Below are 12,815 nucleotides of genomic sequence, written 5' to 3'. Positions count from 1 at the left end.
TAACAAGGGGTATTTACAAAGTTTCAATATTGCCACTTTTCTCCCTACTAACACGCAAGTGTGCAGCATTGAATTTGGAAGTACCTCCAACTCCAGCAGTAAATGGTCTAATCCTGAACCCAATCGAAAGAGGTAGGTGTGTGGTCCCTGCCGGATATTCTTATTCACGTGTAGATAAAAAGTGACTGCAAGATAGGATTGCGAACGTGCCACATAGTGTAAAGGAGCCGATATGAATTATTCAAGGTTTTGGAATCCTTTAACACAAACTGCTTTGCACCCGAAGAGGAGATGAAACCGTAGCAGGACACACACAAGTAAACGAGAAAAAAAACAATTCATTTAGATAACACTTTCACGCTCTAAAGCCACATTTTTTGATTGTTTATATGTTAAGATGGTCAAAAGCAAATGATTGACTCCCAGGATTCTCCAGTCAGCAAGGACACAGAAAATTGTGTAACTGCCGTTTAGTGTAGACTCTCCTAAAAAGAAGTCAAGTTTAACACTCTTAATAAAGAACGATGTTCCGACATGCGGTACATGCAAAGACTCCATGTATACTTTTTTCCAAGAGGGGTCGTATGAATGAAACCTCTTAAACGCGTCGATGCCAGTTGTTTTCAACTTATTTCCCGAGGTTTTATACGCTATAAAAACAAATTAATGCTTACTGCTCTGCACCTTGATCTTTTGCGACAGTACCAAGCTGGTTTTTAGATAGAAGGCCATGAACATTAACAATATTCCGTAACAGTTATATTACACTTATGGTCGTAAGCTTTTAAAGGATTCACATGCAGGTTATTGGCCGGAAAAAATAACAGTTGATCCTTAGGTAATTATGTACGTGATTACCTTGTTGAACCAGACCCGCTTCTCTTGGTGTGTGACACATATCCGTCCGATGAATTTATAAAGCTGCTGAACTGATAAACTGGTGAGAACAAAGTCTTGTAGAACTTCTGTTATCGTAAAAGTATTTCAGAATGAAGGATTAATTTTGCTAACGTAGTGTCTGACGTTGAGTTAATCCCCGAGAAAATTTCTTGCCCTTAATCAAGCACTATTCGATAATCATATCACTTTGAACTTCGCTCAAGAAGGCCTCTATTCCTGCGAATTGTGAATGTTCCTTGAATTTTTAAAATCTATTACTCTGATGCCGTATTTGCCTTCAGGGCTACCATCTGTTGAATATTGAGATGTGCAAATTTTTCATGGAAAAGATGACCAGCTGCGTGAGAAAACGGAAGCTTTATTTAATTCCCTTCAAATGTAGGTTTTAGTCCCTGTTCTACCTAGTCCTTTGGGGTGAATTTATGACCTTCTCTATACACTGCGGCCAAAGTCAACGGTTCGGATAATGTAACCGTATTAAATTTTGAGATTCTCCAAAATGGTTTTTGTCATGCAGTTTCATTTTCTTGTAAATGTTGAATATTAATTTTTGTCATCCAGATGTTCTTTAATAAGATTGCGGATTCTAGACTTTGTCATCTCGTCCGAAGGTTTAAATGTCTTCATAACCACATGTAGAGCTCCCCGAGCAAAGTCTAGAAGTGAGTTCTCAATGATCTTGAGTAGGCATGGTAATTCAGCATTTTCGCAAAGTTGTCATAGGGTTCAGGATACACCAAAGTTCTATACCATTTCCTGATATAAAGTAACCAATCGTGCCTAGAAATTACTTAACTGCAAACCTCCTAAAGGGGGTAATTTTTGGACCGATTAGAAATTTCTTCAGCTGAGGTACGATTTGAACACCTTTCAAGTATAATGGCTGATCTAATGTCATAACGCATGTGCTTTTTTCACTTTTCTTGCAATTATTTACTGTATGCAGAAGTGTAGTATATATAGAATAAGTACTTAATGTTGAAATATAGAAGAAATACATAGGGACTACACAGTTTGTATCAAAAGGAAAGATGTGTATCTCACCATTACACAATCGTTGTGGCGAAGATTTCACTAGATGAATAGCTATCCAAAGGTTGTTTGAGAATAGGACATCTAAACGCGAGAGAAAACTTGATTAAATCTTCCGAGTAAAACAGAATTGACACACCAAGAACATTAGTGTATAGCATTAGAGGGGAAGAGAATGTCAGAATAACGAAATGGGATACGACGTTCTTATCAAGACAATGCTACCGTGATATTATTCTAGAACTTGGATATGGACAATTTTTACCAACAAACGTTTGAAATTAATTACTTTTTTTGCTTTACGAAATGTGCATCGCTTAGTTACTAATCAAAGCATACAGTAAACTTATATGAAAAGCTTATTTGATTAGCCAACAGTTTGGTTGCTTTGTGAAGATCAGTGTTAATAAGGTGATAGCGAACCCAGGACTTACTATACTGTAAATATTTTCCACCTAACCGTGTAAGAGTAGATCTCAAAAGAACTTAAAAATCGATTCTTTACTTGGCTCATCGATCAGATCACCGGTCTCAGGCCGAAAGTGAAGCTGCTTTGCAGGTTAGAATATAATTGGTTCTATAGCAAGTTTTACAGCAAAGAATCGGGAAAATATTATTAATGATAGATCGGAACCTAGTGAATCCTGTACAACTCTGTATGTAAGCCCTAGTGAACAGCAAGGACGCTAATTAAATGTATATTTGATAGCCTCGAGTGTTAACACACTGGAGTCTTTCTTTAAATAATATATCCGTAAGAACAAAATTCTTTGGATAAAACAGTCTCTATCACGCTAACGATCAAGAACCAGGCGAGAGCGTTATGGGTGCTAGGTAGATTTCTTCAGCAGGAAGCATTCTCAAAAAGTATTGTAGTTTCATATAAACGGGAAATATAGCAATTGCTTGATTATCATTGATTAGTAATTATTTTACATTTGGTATCCCAACATATTTCAATCCCAAGGGCCAACCTAAAACAAGCCGCTGTTCGTTCCCAAGGCTATACGTCTGATATACACTCGTCTTATTAAAGGGGGAAGTAAATCCACGGCTTCTTAAATGGTACGCCATTGTATAATGTGAGTTAAGGAGCTCTTAAAGAACTACTGCTTCGTTTTTAAGACCTAGGTACACAACACATGATCCCACGGCATCGGATTCATTGTTGAATTTCTTTACTAGCTGTAAGCCAATAGGAATCAAGTAATAGATGTTGATGTCCAGTGCTGACTTCAAAATTTCACAGCATTGTAAGAAGAACATAAGCCGGCATAAGCAGTTTAGTCTTACCGCACACCTCGAAATGTTACCCTCGAACTATTGGCGCCCGTGTTGCACTCTAATCTACTAATTAAAAATCGAACATCCCCGACCATCCCCAAAATAATTACTTTTATCACCGCGTGACTTAGAGATCGATTTCATCTCTTATTACAGAAAGCTTCACAAGCTCGGGGTGCTCATCCTATCGCAAGTGACCCAGCAACTTGTCCATCATTTTAATGTTGATCACAGAAAAAAATTACTACAGAAGCGATTTCTTGAAGAAATAGGTCTCCTGGTGGATGTGCCGAAACCAGGCTACAGAACAAGCCATGAGGTAATTCTGCCCGCAGGTTTTTCTCGAATCAATCATTATCAGAGTCCATTACTGTCATCAATGAAGAGTTGATTAAACGATTTCCAATTCTCTTACGTGCCATTTCTAGTGGTTATGTAATTAACTGTGAGTCATTTGGTATGTATTCTCTGCAAACTGCCCGGGCATCTGAGCATATATTATTGATACATGGGAAATCGTCGAATCTGCGCTCGTTCCTATTGGACAGCTTTCCGAAGAGTCACAAGAAGCTCGGAATAAAGATTGTCGAAGGTTCCGCGATCATTATGCCAGGAAAAGTTCTCGTCACAACAACATAGAAAATTTAATGCACATGTTGTTAATCATATCGGATCCCTGCATAACAAACCTTAGCAAATTCACACTCAAACACAGTGCCATCTTCCCGGACAAATACTACTATTGTTACAAGTTCCTCCCACGTATCAAGCATACATTTCAGCTGATCATACTACTGAACACAACAATAGTTCTTCCAGTGAGGATATGAGATTGCTTACATTTTCGTGTCGCTCTGTGTATGTGCTCTGCCGTGTTTTCTTTGGTTACGAATTTTGATAAGCTAGATGGCAATTGAACCAGTGTGATGCTAAGAGAAGCGGGCCTGGTTCTACAAGGCATACACGCACCTAATTACCTAAGGATCTCCTAATAGATTTTCCGGTCAATAACCTGAATTTGAATCCTTTACAAGATAACGACCGTAAGTCTAATATAACTGTTACTTTAACATTTACTTTAATATAACTGTTATTTCAAGGTGATTTCTGACGTACTGGATGCATTTTGCAGAAAGTTTCACAAGCTCGGGGATGATTGTCCTATCGCAAGGGACCCATCAAGTTGTCCATCATTTTAACGCGCTTTATCTTTACTTTACCTTATGAGCTCAGCTTGATATTCATTCTTTCTCAGCTAAAGACTTCTTGTTCCGCACGACACAGGGTTTAAACTCGAATATTTTGAATTTGCTAGTCCTAAAAACAATATGAGCTGCCGCCCTTTTTCCATTTCAAGCCGCACGCTCTCGTCGGATGTACTGCAAACTGATTCAACTCGTTCTAATGTATGTATCATGGCGGATCTCGACATCTACGGTTATTATCTTTTTATCTAAAAGCATCCTGATATCTACAATTAGTAATACCATAATTTCTGCAGAAAATCACAGTCGGCAGCCTTGTAGATAAATCTTAAATCTTTTGCCAATGTAAATAATTTTTCAACAAATTTTAAAATTTACTGCGTGCAAGTTGCAACTGAAAAATCCTAATCTCACTACGGTCTTTGTAAAATATCTGAATGTTCTCTGAAAACAGTCTGAAGTATAGATCTAAGCACATATCTCTCAGTTTCATCTTACTTCTTGCCAATGTTAACGGCTCTTAGCTGGACTGCGCAAGGAATGTACTCTAGGCTGTTTGCCATAATATTCCGCTATATGCAGCCATCATCTATGCAGAATTCTACAGACGATTTGGTGCTTCTATTTTTGGAACGGAATTTACTTGGTGATATAGGGTGGCTCTGGTCAACGGCCATGAATATGCTCGCATACATACCAGCCAAATGACAGTTTAGTTCAGTGTTAGAATTGAATACACTTCGTAAACCTCAATTACTGGCGTTTAATCGGGTATATTTTGTTGAGTATCTTTCTGACCTTGAGAAGATACCTTTGTGTCGATGGACAGGCCACACAAGCTCTATTCACGTCAGCGAGATGATGTAGTGAATAATTTAATAAGTAAGATTACATAAATTCTTCTTATTGATCATTCCGTCTAAGATATGAAAGGTGTCAAAAAGCTAATACAGTTGGTGCACTAATCTGCTACAGAGTTGAAGCTTACCAGAACTTTACTCACCGGTGAGAAAACGTTTAGAAGATCGATGAATTCAATCCTCCAATAAGCATAATAAGGGTGTGCGAAATAAGGGCAGTCTGTAGTGCAAGATGAACCGTGCGAGGCAGAAAGACTTTCAAGTTCTATAGCCTGATGATTACGTACGTAGCTTCATCAATATAGCATCTTGATGAAGTGAGTCAAGGTTGCAAAAGACGCCTCGAAATTTTTTATAGACGCTAGTTTAAATTTCAGGCTAATCGAATGTTAATAGCAGTGTCTATTACTTTCTTTGGGCACCGAGACGAGCAAGTACTCGAACTCTATTACCAAAAGAGAAAATTCAGGGCTTCTGCTCCAAGATGTGGAAAGTAAGCTGAAGAAATTTTAGATCTGTCAAGTGTGCTTAACTGAAAATCTCCGAATGTAACCTAAGTCAAAAAAAAAAAAAAAAAAAAAAAAATCTGTCAATTAATAATTTTGTTGATGTCTGTGTTCTACACCTTTTCTACCTGGCCTGTATAACTACTTTGTATCGGGAGTCAGTGCATTAATCCGCTAGCTTTATAAATTCATCGGCCGGACTTGTCTCACAGGCCAAGAGAAGCGGGCCTGTTTCTACAAGGTAATCACGTATTTAATCACCTAAAAATGTCCTAGAGAGTTTGAGGCCAATAATATGCATGTGAATCCTTTACAAGCTTACGACCGTAAGTGTAATATAAGTGTTACGGATAATTGTTAAGCTTCGTGGCCTACTGTCTGAAAAGCAGCTTGGACAATCGCAAAGTAACAGGGTGCTGAGCAGTAAACATTGATTGTCCTTATCTCGTATAAAACCTAGGGCAATAAGTTGAAAGCAACTGGGATCGACGTGTAGGAGAGCTTTCATTCTTACGCCCCCTCTTGGATAAAAATGTACATGGAGTCTTTGCATGAACCGCATATCGAAACATCTTTGCTTCTTCTTAGCAGATTCGAAAACTAATCGTTAGTTACACAATTTTTAGTGTCCTTGCAGATGTCAGAATCCTTGTAGTCAAACATCTTCTCTTGAACATCTTAACATATAAACAATCAAACAATTAACAATTGTTATAAACGTACAATTGAATTGTACTTTAGTACGTGATTGTGAGATCTAAATGAATTGATTTATCTCGTTAAATAATATATGCACTGATACGGTTTTGTTCTCTTTTCGGGTCAAAGCCGCTCGTGTTAAGGGATTCCAAAATATGTAAACAGAACAATAAACCACCTTCATGTTATATACCTTGTCCTTACACCTTCTTTTTCGTTACATCACGATCGTCTTCATGTCCGTTTTTAGGTCTATAAGGCGGGGACGTTATTACAAGATATTAATCATAACTGGATCAACAGTTCTGAAATACATATTGTTTTTTACGGCTCTTGTTCGTCATCATCTATATGAAATTGTCTTCCGTCTGCCATTTGTACATTAAGTCTCTGGCAGAATGGAGAAAATATTAAGTATTGGATATCTGCTATTTACACTAACATGTGGCTCGTTCACAATCCTATCTTGCAGTCAATTGGTATGTGCAGGTTAATAACATTAGCCGGCTGGAGCTGATGGTAGCTGTGTGGGTCCTGGAATTCGCATATCCTCTTTGACACACAAACCTCATTCGATTGGGTTCACGATTAGACCATTTCGCTCCTGGAGTTGGAGGTACTTTCAAACCTAATGATTTTGAGGCTGAGTAGACTTGATCGTTAATTACCAACATATATTACGAATAAAATAAAAAAATATAGCTTAAGTTCGTTGTCAGATGCTTAGGGTTGAAAAGTGAGTCTGAAGGATTGTCTGGACACCTGAAAGGATTGCTTGGGAGATAAAGCATCTCTCGCTTTATCTATTTATATTTAATCATATACTTACTTTTGAAAATGCTGGGCTCTTCAGTAAGGGCAAATTTCTTTGAAGCTGGGGCAGACACTTGTTGATCCATTGAAGAAGACATGTTTAACAACAAAATGAAAGAACGCAATTCTCAAAATTGAGTTCACGCAACAGGGCGAGAGGAGTGTTACATTCACAAAAGTCCACATCGGATTTAAAACACTCCGTTGGCCCTTCCGAGTAGACGCACATATCAATTGCAAAGGCCTGAGATGTAACGACAATATTATTAATTTATACTAGCCTAAATTCTCCAATTCCTTTACAAAATAGACTCGTATAATTTGAAATATATGAAAATTTACGACAATTGCTTTCCTCATTTAATTTTTATTACGTCAGTAGTAACGACCAACTAAAGGTTCTTATATAATAGAAAATTTGCTTTCTTATCACTCAATGGACAATTATGTACATTCACTATTTACTAAAATAAGTTTGCAACTAGCGTTCAGCAAGAGTCTGCTTTACTTTCCACGCAATTCTTCCCCTTTCGAATGCACTAACTATCTAACTGTGAATATCTGAGAATTTAAGGCAATTGTCTTCTATCATTTAATTCTTAAATATGTTAAGAATTAATCATCACTAAAAGTCTGCTTAGTACACGAAGAACTCCTTTCGCCGAACTGCCCTCATTTCAATTGTATGTATCTGACAATTTTAGTAAATTTCTTTTTCCAATTTATTCGTATAAATGTCAGTAACACACGATCAGCAAGAGTCTACCTTAACTTATATTCTCTTTCGCGCTGCTAACTGGACTACCTTTTAATTCCAAATATTTCGCAGTTTACGAAAACTGCATTCTATCATTTTAATTTTAAATATGTCAATTACACAATTAACAAGAGTTTGTTATACCTTTAAATCACTCCATTTCAATTATAAATAATTAGAAATTTTAGTATTCATTCTTTTTTGATTATCAGTAAGTAATGATCTACAAGACTGTGCTTCATATTTTAAACTTGCTTTACTCCGTACAGGATATATTAACTTTCAATTGTTAATATCTGACAATTCGCGACTATCCCGTTCTTTGATTTTGTTTTAAATACGTCACTAAGTAATGTTCAGTGAGAGTATGCTTCATATTCGAAACCCTTCATCGTTGTACGCGATGGACTTACGTTTCAATTGCAAATTACAGATAAATTAAGAACATTTCTTTTTATAACTTGAACACGAATGTCTAATGATAGTGATAAAATATTTCATCCAGCCATCTCTTCTTTTCCCGTACTGAGTATCCGATTATTTACGTCTGCTGCCTTGCATTATTTATACTTTAATATATCAGGAACTAATGATCAGAATGAGATTGCTTAATCTTTCAAATATTCCTTTCGTTCTTACGAAGAAAATTTACTTTCGAATAGAAAATATCTGTCCGATTTTAGTTTTTTATTCATCTTTCTTTGATATTTCGGTAAGTGACCATTAGCAAGATTCTGCTTTATCAATGAAATAGTCCATTCGCCTTAATAATTGACATCAATCTTCAATACTAAATATCTGACAATTTGCGACAATTTTGTTCTTTCATTTCTTTCTTAAATATGTCGGCCACGTCCGATCAGCAAGAGTCTACTTCAGCTTCCAAACACTCCATTTGCCAAGAACAATAGAACCATATTTTAATAGCAAATATCAAAGACATTACGACAATTCCGTAATTTCATTCAATTCTTAAATTTATTAGTAACTAACAATCAACAAGGATCAGCTTTATCTTCCAAGCACTCGATTCAACTTACACAATGGAAACTAATAGCAATACTAAATATATGCCAAAGTAGCCTTTTGCTGATCACTAGTTGCCAAAATACTTTAGAATAAATTGAAAGAACGGAATTGTCGTAAGTTAAAGCTTATTTAAATCAGAAATGTGAGTCAATTTAATAGGGCGAAAGAAGTGCCAGCAAGCTGATGCGGATTGATTTCGGTTCCTACAAGAAAGAATACCTAAGAAGAAACTGAAAGTAAGAAATTGTCGGAAATTATGAGAAATTTACCATTGAAAATTGAGTCCAACAGTCCAAAATTGGGCGAAGGAATGCTTGGAATATGAAGCAACCAGTTGCTGATCATTAGTTAAAGACATATTTAAAATTAAAATGGAAGACCGTATTTGTCGTAAATAGCCTAATATTAACAATTGAAAGGGAATGTATTCAATAGGTCGAAAAGAGATTTTAGAAGGCGAAGCAGACTGCCTGCTTGTTCATTTACTTATTTCTCAAATAAACTCTCCCTGCTCCTTAGTAACTGAAATATTTATGGATGAAATGAAAGACGAGAATTTTTACATTTGAGATATTTTCAAGTGAAAAATTAGACAATTAAAGACCATTATGTTCTTTAATTTTATTCTTAAATATGTGAGAAACACAATCAGCAACAGACGGCAATACCTCTTTCGCCCAACTGATTGGTCTCACTTCTTAATTGTTGCTAACTGAGAATTGACGCCAATTCCGCTCTTTCGTTAATTCATAATAATATCACTAACTAACGATCAGCAAGAGTCGGCTTCCTATTCAAACATTTATCTTCGACGAACTGAATAGATATACTTTACAATTGTACATACTTGACCATTTAAGACAATTAAGTTCTTTCATTTTATTCAAAATATGCCATTATCTAGCAATCAGCAACTGTGAAAATAGAACTACCAAACACACCTTCGCCATATTCACTCGAATAACTCTTTAACTGTAAATATATAACAAATTACGACAATACGGTTGTTTCAAATTATTCTTGAATATTTCTGTAACTAACGATCAGCAAGAGTCTACTTCAGCTTACAGTCATTTTCTTGGCTCTACTGAATAGACTGACTTTTAATTTTAAATACCTGACAATGAGAATTTCGTTCCGTCATATTATTCTTAAATACATCAGTAACTAACGACCAGAAAGCCTCTGTTTGAGCTTGAAAAAGCTCCTTTCCCCCTAGTGTGTGGTTTCAATTTTTAACAATAATTATCTGAAAAATAATGTTTTTTACATTATTCTTAACTATACCTTCAACTAGCAATCGCAATAAAACGCATTAGCTAACAAGCACACAATTTTGGCTTTAGTGAATACACTGAATTTTCAATGTAGCATATGTGATAATTAACATCAATATCCATTCTATGATTTTATTCTAAAATACTTTAGTCACTAAAAATCATCAAGAGTCTGATTTATGTACGAATGACACATTTCACCCTACTCAATGCACTCACTTTTCGTTTGTAACATGTAACATTTGAAGACTGCTGCTTTCTTTCATTTTATTCATACATATGTAAGTAATTACATTTCAACATCCAAACATTCCTTTCCATTTTCCAAACACTCCTTTCACCTTAAAGGATGGACTCACTGACCAATTGTAAATATATGGCCAATTACGTGAATCCCATTGTTTCATTTAATTCTTAAATATGAAGCCAATTACTGATTAGCAAGAAAATGCAGGAAGGAAGAAACCAGTACAGGTGAATGACGAGAAACACCAACTGGAAAAATGCTTAAATCTTGGGAACGGTGCGACATTTTGAGAAGAAGAATAATCGATAAATAGTCCCCTTTATGATACGCATTGCCGATTATTTTCCCAAGACTTCTTTCTGTAGTGTCTGTAAAGGGGCATGTACAGAAGTGAGAAATGAGTAGGATATTTATGGTCGTATGTGAATGATGCGCAGTGAAGAGAGCGCAGGTTCGGCTAGTCGATTTGTAATTTACAAACGCTCCATTCTTTCAATTTTAAATATGTCAGTAACTAACGATTACGAAGAGTGTGCTACATCTTCCAAAGACTCCGTTGGCCTTATTGAATAACCTCACTTTTCAATTGTAATAATCTGACTTTTTGATACAATTCCGTTCTTACATTTTATACTTAAACAGGCCACTAAGCGATGATACCAAGAGTCTGTTTCATCTTCGAAAAACTCTTTGGTACTATTGAATGAGCTCTTTTGAATTGTAAATGATAGAAACATTATGATAATTCCGTTTTCTCTCTTGTATATAATGCGTGAGAAGGTAATGTACATTATAATCTATTTCCACTTTCCAACTTTTTCGCCATATTAAATAGCGCTGCTTTTTAACCGTAAATAGCTAAAAATTTATGGCAATTCCGTTAATTCATTTTATTCTTAAATATTTCAGAGGTAACGATCTGGAAGAATCTGCGTGAGTTTCCCTACTCCTTTCGCCCTGCTAACTGATCTCACTTCTCAATTTTAAACATCTGACAATATTCAACTCCGTTATCTCATTCTAAACTTAAATCTATCAGTAACAAACGAACAGGGAAAGTCTATTTCAGGTTCCAAATACTCACTTCGCCCTACTGAATGAAATCTTTTTCCATATTAAAGTATGTGATGATTTGGACAATTCCGTTCTTTAATTTTACTCTTTAAATCGTAAGAAAATAATGATCCACAATAGTTTACCTCCGTGTTCAAATACTCTTTCGACCTATTGAATAGAAGCGTTTTCAATTGTAAATATTTGACAATTAACGACATTACCTTTAATTCATTTTTTCTTATATGTGTCGGAAACTAACAATCATCAAGAATCATCTTTAGGTCCTAAACAATCTTTTCGTCCTACCGAATACTGTATTAGTATTGCATTAGTATTGACAATACTGAATTAGTATTGTCAATGAGAGACAAAATACGATATTTGCATTGCTTCCTTTTATTCTTTAATACGTTTCTAAAAGGGATCGCCAAGCGTCTGCTTCATTTTGCAAACACGCCTTTCGGCCTACAAAATCGATTTACATACCAATTGCTTATATCTGATATTTTACAATACCTATCTCCCATTTTGTTCATAAATATGTTATTAACAAATGATCAGCAAGAGTCTGCTTCGTCCTCTAAACTCTCCTTTCGGTCTACTAAATGTACTCCCCTTACAACATTACATATCGGTGAAATAACGCAAATACCATTCTTTTTCCACTTTCCAATTGTACCTGGCAATTCACGATAATTCCATTCTTTCAATTTATCCTAAAATAAGTCAGTAAGTAATGATCACCTAGAGTCTGCTTTATCATCCAAACACACCTTTCGCTCTGACAAATAGAAACTTTCAACTGTAAATATATTAGAAATATACGATATTTCCGTTCTTTCATTTTATTTTGCAATATGTCAGTAACTAACGATCAGCAAGAGTAATTCTGCTTGGAAAAAATACTTTCATCCTACAGAATGGTATCACTTTTCACTCGATAGTGTCTTACTATTTACGACTATTTCGATCTTTCATTTTCTACTATATATGTCAGTAACTAACGATTAGCAGGAGCCTCCTTCGGCTTAAAAACACACCTTAACATACTACATAGAATTGGTTCTCAATTGTAAATATCTGAGAATCCACGACAGTTATATTATTTCATTTAATCTAAAATATTTCAGTGACTATCATGAACAGTCTG

The sequence above is a fragment of the Thermobia domestica genome, chromosome 11, assembly GCF_964235325.1.
Source record: "Thermobia domestica chromosome 11, izTheDome1.hap1.1, whole genome shotgun sequence".
Lineage (NCBI taxonomy): Eukaryota > Metazoa > Arthropoda > Insecta > Zygentoma > Lepismatidae > Thermobia > Thermobia domestica.
Note: the sequence above shows the minus strand (reverse complement) of the source record.